Source organism: Anoplolepis gracilipes, chromosome 17 (assembly GCF_047496725.1).
Source record: "Anoplolepis gracilipes chromosome 17, ASM4749672v1, whole genome shotgun sequence".
In the NCBI taxonomy this organism is placed as follows: domain Eukaryota; kingdom Metazoa; phylum Arthropoda; class Insecta; order Hymenoptera; family Formicidae; genus Anoplolepis; species Anoplolepis gracilipes.
The window spans coordinates 4,484,019-4,502,727 of record NC_132986.1 but is presented as its reverse complement, the minus strand read 5'-3'; the positions used below and the strand labels follow the sequence as shown (position 1 = coordinate 4,502,727).

The following is an 18,709-nucleotide window of genomic DNA, read 5'->3' as shown; positions in this document are numbered from 1 at the left end:
ACAAGATATCTCGTTAAAGTAAAAATCTGAATTTGCAACTAACAGTTACACATTTTTACTTTAACATAATTATGTGTTTTCTTTACACCAATTGATTCGTCTCATTATTCTGTGCATAAAAGTATTAGAGTAAGATAATCAAAAAATGAATATTTTACGAGATATCTTGTATTTTATGTCAAAATACTGCAACTTTGAAGCCTTATAACTCAAAAAATGCTTAATGAAAAATACTTTGCCATAAGTGTTTTGGAAAGCTCTTGAGATGAGCTACAAGAATATGTAAAAATATATAGGGTATTCCATTTAAAAAACTTGAAGTGACCTTCACGTGACCTTCAAATGACTTTTCAAGGTCAAACTAATGGTACCATCTTATGGCCCCCTCGAAACCATACAACTCTTGTTTGAAACATTTTTCTCTCCCGGGCTTGGTTTTCGAGATATTCGACTGGATGGATTAAAATGATCCACCCTGTATATATGATTACCAAATATATATATATATATATATATATATATATATAATATATATATATATATAATATATATATATATATACATTATATTTAAATATATATTTAAATATAATGTATATATATATGTATATATATATTATATTTATATAATAAAATAAATGTATATATATTTATTATATAAACTTATATATATACAAATATATATATATATATGTGTATATATATATATATATATATATATATATATATAAAGTATCATGTCTAAATAGACACCCTGCAAAGTAATATATAAATATAGAAATGTAAAAATTATTATATGTGTAACGAGGCACCTCCCGTTACTGACAACAGCCTCGTTCCCGAACGACCATTAGTCGGAAGTCCGAAGCCTGGTGACTATCAACTGGGCAAAAGCGGAGGGCGGTGCGCCCTTTTTTTAGACCTCTAACTCGCGGCCGTTGCGACCGGAGGATTACGGCGAGCGAGAGACTAAGTTCCGCTCGGGTACCGTCCGACCGTCACCGTAAACACCCGAGCGGCGACACGGTCTCGATGCTCGCCGAAGCCTCGAACTCCGCCGACCGATCACAAAGAAGCCCGAGGTCGCAACGGCGTTCAAAGTTAAACCTTCCAGAAGAATTACGTTGAATAATTTATGTTACATATGTATAAAAGAATAAAATGTAGTACAATAGGGCCTCAGGCGAAAATCCATATTACAATAACCTAACGCCAGTAGTGAAACCTTGTGGGGTTCTTTTTACATGCACTTTGTAGCAGACTCAAAACCGTACAAATTTAAACTTTTTTGTAACTTCAACCAGTTATGAAATATTTGCTCCGACATCTATGGACAGACACCCTATATATATAATATTTTATATATTCTGAGACAATTTTAGTTGTGCATATTATATAATTATATAATAACATACTATTTCTTTATATATATCTATATAATAAATTATGAATATTGCTATAATTTAAAAATTATAAATATTATGATATAATAAAAAATTATACATAAATGTATGAAAATAAAGATACATATACAGGGTTTCCCATTTTAAATAATACACTCAAATATCTCTGAAACGGTGCGAAATAAAAAAATTTTTCAAACAAAAGTTGTATGGCTTGAAGGAGGCCATCAGATGGTGGCAATGATTTGACCTCGACATTTTTTTATTAACGTACCGTTTCGAAGATATTTGATTGCATTATTTAAAATGGGACACTCTGTATATACATTTATTGACATATAATTACTAGTTTGATTTTCAATATTCAACTTCTAAATTTATCTTTTATTTTTGGAAAAGAGTGACAAAATGCTTTATTTTTGGAAATAAAAATAATTTGTTTGATTTATTTGAAGACGCGCGGTATAAACAAATGAATCGCGTGAAAATATACATGTATCTATTGCGCGGTGATAACGTGCATGTAACGTGACAACAGACACACACGCACACACACACACACTCACACACACACACACACACGCGCACGCTCGCACGCACGCACGCACGCACGCACGCACGCACGCACGCACGCACGCACGCACGCACGCACGCACGCACGCACGCACGCACGCACGCACGCACGCACGCACGCACGCACGCACGCACGCACGCACGCACGCACGCACGCACGCACGCACACACACATACACAGATTGTATATCTATTACGTAACTACATCCATAACAAATAGATACAGACATACAAATCGGAATTATAGATGAATCTTTTATTCAGGATCATCTCAAGTCTAGTTCTAGGATTCTGTTCAGCCAATAAGATAGCTGAATGGAATCTGGAAAATTTACTTGAGAAGATGTTGAATGTAAGCCCAATCTATATATATATATATATATATATATATAGAGAGAGAGAGAGAGAGAGAGAGAGAGAGAGAATGTCTTTGCAAAAATTATAACGTATATTATTGATCGTATTTATTACTGACAATAAGTACTGGGCATAAAATATCGATGGATATAGATTTAACATTCTTTTTCCCTTTCAACTTTTTTTCTATAACCGTCCCTTTTTGTTTATTACATACGTGCATCTCTATCTGTTTATTATATACGTGCTATGAATAAATGGTTATATATCTACTAATCATAAAGATATTGGAATTCTTTATTTTTTATTTACAATCTGAGCAAACATAATTGATTTATCCTATTCGAATAGAATTGGGATCATTAGAACGACGTCACATTAAAATAATCAAATTTATAATTCAATCATAATTAGGCATACATTTATTATAACTTCACATTTGTAATTGTATCTTTTTTGGTGCAGTTGGAAATTTTCTTATTCCTTTTATTGTTTAGATTCCTAGATATAATATATCTTCATACTAAAATAATACAAGATTTTAACTATTGATATATAAATTTTAAAGAACTAGATCCTAGAATTCTGTTCGAATAAGTTAACAATTATACTTACTCAGATTGGGAATAAAAAATTAAAAATCCAATATCATTATGATTAGTGGACATATAATCATTTATTCATATAGCACGTATGTATAAACAGATAGGGATGGTTATAGGAAGAAAGATGAGAGAGAAAAAGAATGAGTGAGCGAGTATCTGTATATCTTATCGTTTGCACTATTGTGAGATAAATGGTGTAAATAAGAAAAAAAGAGAAATCCATCGATACTTTATGCCCAGTACTCAGTAATAAATACAATTGATAATATATTGCTTTATGATTTTTACAAAGACATTTGGTCGCTTATTTGCTCTCTCTCTCTCTCTCTCTCTCTCTCTCTCTCTCTCTCTCTCTCTCTCTCTCTCTCTCTCTCTCTCTCTCTCTCTCTCTCATTATTATTTTTCTCTTATTATTATCATTTATTATTTTTATACATGGTAACCAAAAAAATTTATTGATGGAAAATTATTTTTAATAAAATATATTAAATAACAAATAAATTATTATTATTATTATTCTAAAATTTTGGATTACAATTTTTAAAATATTTTCTTTTCATAAAAAATAACGAGTTTATAAAAATCTTCAAAAAATGTTTCATTACACGTGATACTTCAATAATATTCACGTGTTCCTGGAGAATCTTCACACTTTCAGTTTTAGAAATTCTTCAGAAACACATAACTGAAGAAGTAAAAAGCATTACATCTGACATATACATATGATTATTGACCAATTTTTGAAACATTTCAAAGTCATAGTTGAAAAATAATTAAACATTTTTATTAACTTTTATAGTCTAATTCCTGAGTAATAAGTTATATTTTATTTTATTTAATAGCGTTTTTTTAAATAATTTTTTTCACCAGAATATCTTTTTGGATTACCCTGTATATCTATAAAAAATGGTATTTACTCAAAAATTTGTAAAGGAAGGTATGCATTTGAAGCAATTTGGAGAGCATGATAGGATCATTGGGTTCATTTTAGATGGAACAATCGTTTTCATATCGAGCAAAAAAACATGTTACTATGAGATGTATGCATGATTTCAATATCCCTTTTATCTTCCTTTTTCATGAAAATGAAACTAAGTGTGAAAAAGGAATCAAACAATTCTGGCGTGTTGCTATAACTGCTTGAAATGCATATCCTTCTTTATTGCCAATACTTTGTTATATTATTTTTATATATCATTTTATATGTCATTACTTATATATACATACATTAGCATAAATATACCTTATGGTCAAAAAGTACCCGGAATTTGTCAATAAAATGAAAACGGTTCATTTATTTATTTATTTATTTATTTATTTCAAAAGTGACATGTAAATAACTGACAGATATACCAATCTAAAAAAAAAATTATTTTGACAATATCTCAAGCGCGGTTCGTTTAAATGAGAAATTCCGGGTACTTTTTGATCATAAGGTATACATAAATCGTAACAATACTTTTGTTATTAATAATAAAGCCCTTCCAAACGCTTTTTGTATCCAAGAAAGCTTGCCTGAAGGCCATCTTATTGTAGACATTGCTACTCAGAACATCAATAACAAATCCATTCGAGAATCAGTGGAATCACTCTCTGATGTGGATTCGGAAATTGATATCAGAGTAATGGAATGCCAAGTAGATAAAGAAAAAAGTAAAAGTACATATAGTAAAAATGTCGAATATTGGGAAGATAGTAATGATTTTGTTATCGTTAATGGCCCTTTGGATATGAATCGTATCCAGGAAAATATGCGTGAAGGCCGTCGCATTGTCGACTTTTCTTTCATGTGGAATGAAATCCACAGAACTTTTGACAATCATGCGCGAGGAATAGAGTGCCTATTTAAAGATTGGAAACTCGTAAGTTCTCGTCGCCGTAGGTTAAAAACGCAGTTTTTTTTTCAAGTGTCAAATGTGCAATTATGAAGACAGCGTCTAGTCTGAACCCACAAAGTCAGAAACAATGGACATTAATACAGCTGCTGTAGCAGGAACTATTACAGTTGGAATTGGTTTTGCCCAGCTGCAAGAGCAATGTGCAGCCATGAATGTTCCTTGTATGTCCGAACCATCTTATATTAAATACAGAGAAAATTTAGTTGATGATTTTAAAAAAACAGCCTTAGATAATATGAAAATGGCTGGCGAAGTTGAAAAACAACTCGCTCTTGAGAGAAACGATACTATAAACGTATTCCGTATATACCTGTTGTAGCAGATGGTAGTTGGATGAAGAGATCATATGGTACCGCTTATAACTCTCTTTCCGGTGTTGGAGCTATAATTGGTTACCATACGAAAAAGATTCTCTTCGTTGGTGTTCGCAATAAATTTTGCGCAATATGTGATATGGCAGAGCGAAAAAGTGTAAAACCTAGAGTTCACAAATGCTACAAAAATTTTGATCGAAACACAAGCTCCACAAAGATGGAGAGTGATGCAATCGCCGAAGGTTTTAAATATAGCCTCGAAATGCATGGTCTGATTTATAAAACGGTTATTGCCGATGGTGACAGTAGCGTATATCAGACCATTCTTGATAACAGACCATATCGTGAGCAAATGGTGACGGTAAAAAAAATAGAATGCACCAATCATTTGCTTCGCAATTTGTGCAAAAAGCTGAAAGCTGTGGCAGAGACGACTCAGCCAAAAACGCAAAGACAGCGTGGCTTTGTACAACCGCGAAATGTAGTGAAAAATAACATTTTAAATATCCGAAAAGAGATAAAAAAGGCAGCAAAGCTACGAAGAAAAGAGGAACGAATACCTCAACATTATAAGGCTATAGAATTGCAAAAAGATATCTTGAGCATTCCTAGCCATGTTTTTGGCGAACATAAGCGATGCGAAGCACGCGGTCGTATATGTAAAGAGAGTGAAGATGAAACGAAAAAAAATTATGTGCCATCTCTGAAATTATACGGTCTATATCAAAAAATAGAAAGTGCTATCACACATAAGCGATTATTCCGATAGCTTGTTGTTGCATTTCACCAATAATCCTGCAAAATCATTCAATTCGATAATCTGCAAAGAAATTGGTGGAAAGCGTATTAATTTTGGCAAACGAGGCTCTTATGATGCTAGAGTTGCGGGAGCAGTTGTGCAATATAATACACAAGTCCTTACACAATTGCATGAAAACATGTGTAAAGTTGTTCCACCTATTGTCGAGAATCTTGAAAAAAGACGACAAATAAAAGTTGTAAAAACCAGAGAATCTCGAAAGGAACAAGGAAGACAAAAAAAAATTCAAAACAGAGCCAGGAGCAGATCTTCATTATGGTCCGCAATCGCAAAAACCAGATCTTCCATCTGAGGTATTCGAACAACTTCGACAAAACCATTTAGAAAAATTGTTCGGAAATACGAAAAACTGGCAACAAATCGAATTCGGAACAAGAAATCAAAATGAATCAGAATTATGGTTCACTAAGACGAGAAATGTTGACGGCATCCAATTTTGGAACCGTATGTCGCATGAGACCAACAACGTCTTGCGCATCAACGGTAAAATTCATTTTATATCCTTCGTTCACTGATAATGCAGCTGTAAAATATGGTCGTGACAATGAAAAAATAGCGAGGAAAGAACTAGCCAAAAAATTAAACAAAGAAGTGAAACCTTCAGGATTATTCATCGATACTGAAAATCCATTTTTGGGTGCTTCTCCTGACGGATTTATCAATGAAAATGGTTTAGTGGAAATCAAATGTCCTCTGTTGGCTGAAAATTTAACAGCAGAAAAAGCCATTGAGACATTGTCTTCTTTACAAATTATTTTTGATAAAAAAGATCCACACAATATGAATCGAAATCACCAATATTATTATCAAATTCAGGGTCAGTTGAATATAACACGACGAGAATATTGCATTTTTGTCATTTGGACTCCAAAAAGCATGAAAATATTGCGTATTGATGTAGACAATATTTTTTGGAGATATCAAATGCTTCCTTTCCTAACACGCTTCTATAATGAATGCATGCTTCCAGAAATCTTGGACAGTCGTCATAAAAGGCATATGCCTATTAGAAATCCAAGATATATTATAGAAGCTAAAGAAGCAGCAGCACAAAAAAAATTTAGTCGAACAAGTAGACGAAATATAATCGAAAACGAAAATGGCCCAGAAAAGAGCAAAAGATTCAAACCGAACGTTTTGCCATTGGAAGCAACAATAACTGATATTGCTGCTATTACTCTGAGTGAAAAGCAAGATGACGATTTCATTGTTGTGAGTGATTCGAAAAATGAAGAACTAACTGCAGACGATATGGCAAAACAAAAAGAATTTCTAGACAAAGCGATTGCTCCTTTTAATTTAGTAAAGGATAATGTATTACCTATACATAGCAAAATAAACGACGAATCATTGGATCGATTTTCACGTCGTAAGAAATAAGTCTTGTTTCGAAACACAAAGTGTGTTATATTTGGAATATCTTCACTTAATTGAAGCAAGTGGTAGCGACAAAAACTTACAAATTATTGGGGGAAACCGAAGTGATCACTGGCGATGTATATTTTTTGACGGTACCAAGCTTCGAGTGTACGACAGTCTACCCGGTTGTACATACGATAAATTGGTACCTAAAAAAAAAAATTACATTCATCGTCGTTATCCACAAATAAGTGCAAGTAATATAATATTTGAAAAGGTTTAAACACAACTTGATGGTACATGTTGTGGAATTTATGCTGCAGCTTTTGCTACAACTATAGCTTTAGGAGGAAATCCTTGTAATGAGAAATATTTTAATCGGGTTGAATATATGAGGCAACATTTTCTAAACATTATAATAGAAAATGAACTGTCGGCTTTTCCAAAATGGTAAAAATTCTAATGAATATCTTTGGAAAAAGACGTCTCAATGCAAATGACTCACTTGCAATTAGTCGGAGACGAAAAAAATACATATATTGTGATTGCGTTGTTATGGGAATGTACGCGATGAAGAGGCCTTCTGTTGTCCATATTTTCAATATACAAATATTGTATAATTCCATGAATATCGCAAATATTGGGTGTTTGCAGGGTGGAGCAGCAATGGAATTACTTGCCTCCTTCCTGGATAACAATAAAACCCAAAAAACTTTCTCGATTTACATCTACCTTGTTGTGGTGAGAAAGCTTTATACTAAAAGGTGTAAAATTATGAAAGCAGTTTTAAATAAATGTGGAAGTAATATTTTATGTCATTTTATGTCACCCTTCTCGCTTTGAAAAAAATTCTGCTTCTATCTTTAAAATATATGAACACACACACACACGCACGCACTCACGCACGCACGCACGCACGCACATATAAACATACATATCACTGTATACATATACATATAAAGGATGTCTCATTTGAAATATTGACCTCAAATATTAGTAAAAAATATATTTTACAGAAAAATGTTTTAAACAAAAGTTATTCGGTTCGAAGGAGGCCACAGAATGATACCATTAGTTTGATCTTGAATAGTCGTTTGAAGGTCACTATCAAATAAATGAAACTCTCTAATATTCTATTGCAGCTTACTTCAAAAGTTTTTCAAAACACTATGATAAAGTATTTTTGTTAATAACTTGTTGAGTAATAAAGCTTGAGAGTTGTAGCAAATACAAAATATCTTTATTTTGGTGTCGTTTTAATCGTAAAAATTTTGTTAATTGATTAAAATTATTTTCAAGCTGATAAAATGCGGAATAAGAAATTTTATTTTTTATAATAAGGTAATATGTGATGCGAAAACCAATTGATAAAGGAGTCCTCGCGAGCGGGACTTCGTTAGCTATCTCGCTTGCTCCTCCGTCCTCGCTCTCTCTACGGCATCAGCGATCTTTCCTTGTCTCTACAAATATGAACATTTTATTATATTATATTTATTTAGTATTATATTATATTAATTAATATTATATTAATTATATTAATTATATTGTATTTAATTTAAACATTTTATTTGGGGTCGTTTATTATTTTCAAGCCGATAAAATGCGAAATAAAAATCTAACATTTTATTTAATAAAAGGACGGACGAGGAGCAAGCGAGATAGCTAACGAAGTTCCGCTCGCGAGGACTCCTTTATCAATTGTTTTTCGCATCACATATTATCTTATTATAAAAAATAAAATTTCTTATTCCGCATTTTATCAGCTTGAAAATAATTTTAATCAATTAACGAAATTTTTACGATTAAAACGACACCAAACGTGACATAAATTGGATAATATTTAGAAATTGTAATTACGATTATATTTCTAATTAAACTTTCTCGATTTACAAGTACCTTGTCGTGGTGAGAAAGCTTTACACTAAAAGGTGTAAAATTATGAAAGCAGTTAATAAATGTAGAAGTGGCATTTTGTTATTTTATATCACCTTTCTCCCTTTAAAAAAATTCCGTATATAAACAAACACACACACATCACTGTAGGCGCGTTCGTGGAGACGCTACGCTAACAGCGTCGTTCTATCTTTGTTCAACTTTTAATGAGTAACAAAGATAGAATGACACTGTTAGCGCTAATAGTGTCTCCCCGAACGCGCCCTGTATATACAGTCTCATGATGTCTCATTTGAAATAACGACCTCAAATATAAATACATTTTACCGAAAAATGTTAAACAAAAAATATAATCAAATATTATATCATATTACATATTTATTCATATTTATATTTATTATTTATTCATATTGTATCATAGTGTTTTGAAAAGCTTGAGGTAAGCTGCAATAGAATATTAGAGAGTTCCATTTATGATAGTAACCGACTTGATCTTGAATAGTCAAACGACTATTCAAGATCAAACCAATAACATCATTTTATGGTACAAGTGCTCTTGGACACCTTGTATAAATATATATAAATTATTTATGCATGTATGTATATACATATGCATGGTATGTTAGACACACATACGTGCATACACATATACATATATATTTTTGTCTTTCCCTTTGTATATATATATATATATATATATATATATATATATATACAGAGAGAGACAAAAATATGCGTATATGTATGCACGTATGTGTATGTAATATACTATGCATATATATATATATGCATAGCATATTACACACATATATATATATATGCATAAATAATTTAGTCATATATGTACATCAGAAATAACTAAATGTTATTTGCGCCTAAATGTATAAAAATATATATGTCAATGTGAACAGTTCAAATTATGTAAAAAAGTCAGACTCATATTTATATTTTACTATTATCGATACTTACATACGTTTACATATGCGTATGAAATGATGTATCAGTAAAAAATACACTATGTTGTCTGATTTCAACATAAGCGTAAGCGTATGTAAGCATCGATAGTAAAATATAAATATGAGTCTGACTTTTTTACATAATTTGAACTGTTCACATTGACATATATATTTTTTGAACACAATGAGAAATTGTTCTTTATGACATCTATAAAAATAATACATATGTCGATAATGGCGTAATTAAAATTATCGATATTATCGACAATTTTAATTCCGTCGAAATGAGGGCGCTATTCCATCGGAGTTCGACCGTCTGTTTAGGATCCCCTTAAATGAAGACGCTATCCCGTCGAAGTTCGACTGTTACGTCTGGTGATAAAATTTAAAAGCAGAAATCTGTAAAATTCTCTACAAATCAAAAATCGAGAAATGAGAAATCAAAATAAGACTTATTCTAGATACTCTTAGTACTCTACTAATACATATTATTTATGCTTTATTATTTATACTTATATTGGATCATTATATCTAAATTCGTATATTAATAACGGTTATGAGAGGTTCTATGATAAAACAAAGAGAGTTTCTGATGCGTAACACATATAGATTTATAACTTTTCCTGGTTTTTTGTCACCCTACGTTCACCGGGTTTACTGAGATCCAGGAGTTAGTGATCTATCGCGATAATTCTTATGAATTTAACAATTTACTACTCACCCAACCTTTTGATAAAATACAACTATTTCGTATCTTCAAATTCTCTGGCGACGAAGCCCACAATGTCCTCTGGGTTAGTAGATGAAATTATATACGTCGTACATATATATATATATAGAAGACGGGTGTCTTGGTAAAATAAAGATCTCCTCCCTTATTATGGTATGTCAAATTGCCATGTATTGATTATAAAAATACAGGAGTATATCTATAAAAAGGTGCGCACTAAACTAACGAATACGAGATACTCGAGTAATGTAACAAATGCAGTGAAATTAGTAAGTGTTAATTAGTTGACGGTCGGATGGAGACTGCCCTTTCTTTGCCTAATGAGGCGGGGATTTTTGCCTACGAAATGCTGTCGCTATCTTTCTCTTTCATGCCATACCGTTTGTTCTGATGGTCCGGTATGCGGCTCTCCAATTTTGTTTATAGACGATTCGGCCGTTGGTTGATAAGACAAGCGTTCTCGCTCGTCTTAAGAGCGTCTTATAATTTCATGTAATATTCGGAGTACAATTTTTGTCGGACAGATTTTTCTTCTCTTCTTATTTGTGAGTCGGTTTTTTAGTCGGTGTTAGTCGTAATAACTTGAAATAAAATCTGCTTGTTCCTTACATTATTCGTTACTAATATTAAGATCTTTTTGCAATATATATATATATATATATATATATATATATATATATATATATATATATATATACAGGGTGGACCATTTTAATCCATCCAGTCGAATATCTCGAAAACCAAGCCCGGGAGAGAAAAATGTTTCAAACAAGAGTTGTATGGTTTCGAGGGGGCCATAAGATGGTACCATTAGTTTGACCTTGAAAAGTCATTTGAAGGTCACGTGAAGGTCACTTCAAGTTTTTTAAATGGAATACCCTATATATTTTTACATATTCTTGTAGCTCATCTCAAGAGCTTTCCAAAACACTTATGGCAAAGTATTTTTCATTAAGCATTTTTTGAGTTATAAGGCTTCAAAGTTGCAGTATTTTGACATAAAATACAAGATATCTCATAAAATATTCATTTTTTGATTATCTTACTCTAATACTTTTATGCACAGAATAATGAGACGAATCAATTGGTATAATTAAAACACATAATTATGTTAAAGTAAAAATGTATAACTGCTAGTTGCAAATTCAGATTTTTTCTTAAAGATAACTATGTGTTTTTTTTTTACACCAATTGATTCGTCTCATTATTCTGTGCATTAAAGTATTAGGGTAAAATAATCGAAAAATGAATATTTTACGAGATATCTTGTATTTTATATTAAAATACTGCAACTTTGAAGTTTTATAACTCGAAAAGTATTGACTGAAAAAATATTTTATTATAGTGTTTCGGAAAGCTGTCAAGATAAGCTACAAGAATCTGTAATAAAAATAGAGCTTTTCATTTAAAAAAACATTAATGACCTTGACTTAATTTTGACAAGGTCACTCAAGGTCAAGTCCACATTTCCATCATGTGTCCCCCTTCAACCCATGCACTTTTGTCTAAAACATTTTTCAATAAAATCATCAATTCGCAAGATAATCGACCATATCACTTAAAATGAAACACCCTGTTTATATTTATAATGTATAGCCTTTGAGACTATAACAAATTATTCGTACGTACAAATTAAAATAAACGTTTTTTTAATGAATAAGAAAAGGACAACCCATTATTTAACTCATTATCTTTAAAATATTTTTGAAAATAATTTTCAAAAAACTTTTAAACGTTTTTTTAAAACATTGTTTGCTAATTGGAATATTACATTAACTATATTAAATATATAAATATTTATTAACTAATTATATAATATTACACTTAAAAAGTATATATACTTACCTGTATAATTTTTTAAATGTATTTTCCTCTACATCAAATGGGTTTTGACTATCTCGTAAATTTCGTCTTATAATATTTAAATTTTGTCGTCTTCTCTTTTCTACATTTTCTTCTTCATTATTATTTAATAAAATAAGATATTCCATTTTTAAGAGTTGGACAAGTACACTCTCTCTTACTTTCCGAACACCGTTATAAATAAGCAAATTAACCTTTCATTTAGAGACATTGTGTGATACAACAGATAGTTCGACATAAAATTTCTTGTCGAATAATTTCACGTGAAATATTTCACATTTTCACTATAGTGAACTTTATGCAATCAAGTAAATGCTCACTTTTGTCATTTTCATTAGATTTCAAAATATATAATTGACCCTCTGGAAGTCGATTCAGAGGGTCGATTTTGTAACTGAAACATGGTGAAAATGCTAAAGGTGAGCAGTACGCGCGATTCTGTAACTTTCACCGTAGTGAAAAAGTGAACTCTCTCATAGGAGTTAGTCCGATAAAAATATTTGTGACGAATGGTGAGATCCGAGAGAGAAAAACTAAGAGATAAGAAAGAGGAGAAAAAGAGTGGAGAGAAACCGTAGAGAGTGATCGTGATTTGGTGATGAATTTTTGTGTGTATTAATAGTTTGAAATTCAATATAGTTTTGCATAAATTATAAAAAAATAAATTAGAGCAAAGTAAAGAAAATGGTATGTACATGAATAGGGGGGCCTATTCTCGAAATCATACAAAAAATTTTCGTATGCGAAAGTAACGCAGTGTGATCTTTGATTGGTGCATATTTTTAGATCTAAAAGTATACACTAATCGAGGATCGCGCAACGTCACTTTTGCCTACAAAAATTTTTCATAGAATTTCGAGAATAGGCCCCCTGTTGTAATAGTAGTGATAATGTTTTAAAATTCTGCATCTATCAAACAAAGGAGTTGACAATATTAATTAAAAATTAATGATGTTTTAGGTGATTCATATTCTTTTCTACCTTTCTTAATGACGCCAAAATTAAATCAAGAGGAAGGAACTCCAGATGTAAGGTACATAGACCATCATGTCCGGACTCGTGTGGCGATAGAGCGATGTTTCGGCATTTTAAAAGGTCATTGGCGTTGCTTACGGAAAGAACGAGCTTTACATTATCGTCCAGAATTTGCTGGTAATTTCACTTTTTAATTTCTTTCATATAATTATATTATTTAATTTTCTTCATAACTTTCTTTTATCATTTTTTTCCAAGTTTTTTTTTAAATTAAGTTTTTTTTTAAATTAAGTTATAATTCTTAAATTTAAATTCAAAATAATATAATAACTTTAAATTTATATTCAAAATAATAATTAACATTATTATTTTGAATATAAATTTAAAGTTGCTACTTTCTCATATAGCTCTTATCGTCAACGCTTGCTACATAACATGGCAATTACATGGAGGATTCCTAATAATGAAATTTATCTGGATGAACTAAATCTTGGATCACCGATGCCATATGAAAATATTGAATGGAAGAATGTGGAGAACAAATTCGAAATCGAATAATCTAGTGGTATTTTAGTAATTAACCTCGATATTGTGACGTTATTATATTTTTTTATATTTATTCTATTTCTTCTATTTTTTATATTTATTATATTTTTGCAAATTTAATGTATTAACATATAATAATGTAATGTGTATATCATATACATGAATTTGTATTTTTTATATTTATATTTTTTCATATGCATAATTTTTAATGATATTTCTAAATACTGATGTGTAAATAATAGTGTGAGAAAAGATAATTTTTCAAAAGGCATATATTATATTTTCATAAGAAATACAGTTTATTTTACAAATTTATTTTACTTTATTTTAATTATTCTAAATATTGTGGAGCAATCGATTGCACAATATATGTTAAGTTATCCACCTTCTCTATTAATGCTGTCAAGAACTCGATTTTTTATTGTTTACCTTTTTTTTTAAATTCGAATTTTTCTGTGACTAAAATTAATTTATCTTTTTTATTTGCAGCATTTGCTCTTGAATATTGTTATAATCAAAAGTGTGCTGTTCGAATAAATTCTTAACGTTGGTTTTTTTTTATTTTAATTTGTATCTGGAAAAATGTAATATTAATAATATCAGTTTCTTTCTTTATGTTTATTTAATAGATATTAAAAGATCTAAATAATACAATAAAATATATATTTTCATATCACACAGGGATGAGTTGTAATTAATTTTAGGGGCTTTACTTTCGATATCAAAATATCTTTTATTTTGTGTAGAGTAGTTGCAATGTACATTTTCTGTATTTTGTACATTTTCTGTATCTTCTTGTCCATTTAATGTATTTTGTACATTTTCTACATCTTGTACATTTTCTGTATCTTGTACATTTTCTAAAAATGTAAGTACAATGGAGGATATCTGAAACAGAACAAAATCTCTTTTTTGTACTACTTTGCAAGAAATAAATCGTAAAAAGAAACATTATGTATCATCACTTACATTTATTGAAAAATTCTCCATGTTATCATTTATTACATACGAAGATGATTTAGAATATCTACTATCTGTCAGTGAGTTAACTAACATTCTTGAAGGAGGAGTTATTATTTCGCTGTAGAATATCTACTATCTGTCAGAATTAACTGACATTCTTGAAGGAGAAGTTATTATTTCGCTATCGAGGGAATATTTCTGAAATTTATATTAATAATATTAATAATTTTAAAATTCTATTATAACTCTATATAAAGCGGGACGGTCCTAGTTGCACACAGTATAAATCGGACACCACCAATCAGATTAGTCAAATCTATTCTGGTTTTACCTAAGTAAACAATCTGATTGGCAGTGTTTAATTTACATTGTGCACAACTGGGACGTTCCCTTGTAAAGCAATGTCAACCTCAAAATTGATCTCCCTTGAGAAATCTTGCACTCTCTGGGAGCTGGTTTGCAAACTTTGCAAAGACAATTTCTTGATTCTTTGCCAGCGGGGAGTTACCTGTAAATTCTGTTCTAATGTTGAAGTCTTTTCAGCAGCTGAAGATTAAGTTGAAGCAGAATTTGATGAAAAATGGAAGACAAAATTTTTTCGGGATAGCAAATTCGTTAAAATTAAATAATCTTGTGAAGGCGAATCACCAATAGCTCATCCTTCAGGAATGCCAGACATTCCACTAGCATCAGAGGTAAAAAATTCTAATAAATCTTTTTCGGAGGGGCTTACATCCAAAATTTTTTGTGGTCCTCCACCAGTACTTCCTGCATAACTTTTGTACATAGCCACCCTTATTAACAAATTTGATTTCCAGTCACGCCATGTCTGTAATAAAAAAATAATGACAACACTATGGAATTATGTAAAATAAGATAATATTATGTAAAACTGCATCATTTACAACACTAAATAAAAATTCATATTTTTTTACTTTTGCTCATTTTTTCGGCAACTTTTGTGGTCAACAGCTCGTTGAATTTAATTTTGCTGTTATTTCTTCCCATAACCCGTCCTAAAATATATTCATTCATATTCATTTATTTTAAATTTATTATTTTTATTATTTAGCGTTTATAAAAATCACTTACCAGGTTTTTTTATTTTCGCTATTATATAATATCTTAATCTTCCTCTTCCGAAATCCGGATGGGAACGCATAAAATTTATCAGAACTTGTTTCTGTTTCTCAGTTACGTTCATTTTTATTAAAAAAACTCAAAAACTCACAATAGTCATATATGTAATTACATATATATGATATTAGTATTATAGGTTAATCACCAATTATTATTTTTCACGTTATTTCACGTACAGTCCTTCACAAAATACTTTTCACCATCCTTTGGTGATCTTAGTTAATCTAGTGATTTCGTATTTTCACCACGACGTTACAGAATCGCGCGAACTTTACGTGAGATGAAAATGCGATAAGTGAGCGATCTCACTTAAGTTACAGAATCGACCCCCTGGGCATCGATTGTGTATCTTTGTCGACTTTCCTCACCTTTCGTAGTTTCATCTCACATGAAAAAAATACGCGCGATTGGCTATCGTCAAAGTGAAAATGCGATATTCCTATGCTCACGGGAACGAAATGTGAAATAGTGAAATATTACGCATGTGAAAATAAAGAAACATAACTTCTTCACTTTTATAAAAGTTTATTAGTCAAACATAAACGTAACAGAGAAATAAAAAGAAATATTAAATATAAATTGCTTTCATGCAAAAATATCCTGATTTCGGAAGAGGACGTTTACGCTATCATAATGAAAATAAACGAAAAATCGTAAGTACATAAATATTGATTATTTCTTCCATGTTAATTACATATTCCTTTTTGGGTTCTCTATAAATATTATTTTCTACTCTGCAAGAAAATAATATTTATAGAGAACCCAAAAAGGAATATGTAATTAATATGGAAGAAATAATCAATATTTATGTACTTACGATTTTTCGTATATATATATATATATATATATATATATATTATGCAGATTGTTTATAAATATTTCAGGATGAACTTTGGGAGAAATTATCTTCAGTATTAAATACTGCAGGATGCGGACCATGCAAGACTGCTAAGGAATGGGCTAAGGTAATCTTTAATATTATCTATATATGTAATATTCATTATAATGGAATTATATTTTTGCTCCTTATTGTCGTAACCCGACATACTATCTGAAAAAAGAAAAGAATAAAAAACTAAAATAAAGCAAGCAAAGCAAATAATAAAAAACATTAAAAAGAAATAAGCAAGGAAAATTAAATAAGAATTAAATAGGAAGATTAAGAAAGAGAAATAAGACGTGACCAAAGGAAAGCAAGTGACGGTCAAGCTGAATAAGCATTACGAAATCAGAGCACGGAGCACGTACCGCGCTCCGGTCCGAAAAACCTCATCCTTCTTTCCTCAAAATTAAAGCGATATATAAATCGATCGCGAGAACCCTCGCGATCGCCCACAAGAAGTAATCCGTCTATCGACACGGTTCGTCAACAGACGACCGAAACACGCAAAATAAAATAGTGTAAGATAAGTGTAATAGTACGACCGAAATATATTCTTTTACTGTAAATATGGAGTGCGTTCATTTGCTGCCTGAGTTCTAACTCTTTGGGCGAACATCCCAGAAGACCCTATCCTCACGGCATGGGCACAACATTAATTGGTGGCAGCGGTGGACGCCAGCACAAGTAAAGCAAAAGAAATAAAGGACGTGGTGACCAAGCACAGCCACTACAACGGAGAAGACAACCAGGAACTTCCCGAACACTCGGTATGGGACCCGCTCCGAGACAACAACCGGACTACAATCTGAGAAGGCACCGACCTTTTTTTTTAACGTTGGGAAATGCATTACGCATCCGCCTAGGAGCGGGGACTCCCAGAGGGTATGTGGCACTCACCCATTCGACCGGGACTCGTCCCCGCTGAGTGGTTGAAGGAGAGAGGACTCCCAACGCGCGGGCGACATTGGGCGTCCACGGACATTTTCAGGGGCACTTGCGTGCTCTTCCCGCTGTCTTTCGGCTGCCTCCTTCCGCAGCATAACATGTTCGCAGAAGGAGACAGCCGCCTGCCATTCTGTCTCCCCCTCCAGCATGGCTTTCACCAATGCTGGGAGGGAGACATCTTCCCCGACAACGTGTTTGAGCGTCCGCCTGGCCTCGTCTCACGCCGGACACGCCACTAGGGTGTGATGTGGCGTGTCCGTCGTACAATCGCAGTGGTGACACCGCGCATCCTCTTCCTTCTGGATGCGGTGCAGATACTCACTGAAGCATCCGTGCCCGGTGAGCATCTGCACGAGTCTATACCTCAGGGACCCGTGTCTGCGCCCCATTCCTTTAAAACTGGGCGCAGTGCCCCGATAGTGTAGAGCCCGTCTCTAACTTCAGCCAGGCTTTTTTTCCATTCGATGATTTTTTGCTGTCGGAGCCG

General features: G+C 31.9%; 1 pseudogene; it reads left to right on the top strand.

Annotated features, from left to right (window-relative positions):
- The first annotated feature begins 4,562 nt into the window (after positions 1 to 4,562).
- LOC140675346 (uncharacterized) lies at positions 4,563 to 7,782 on the top strand (annotated as a pseudogene).
- The last annotated feature ends 10,927 nt before the right edge of the window (positions 7,783 to 18,709 follow it).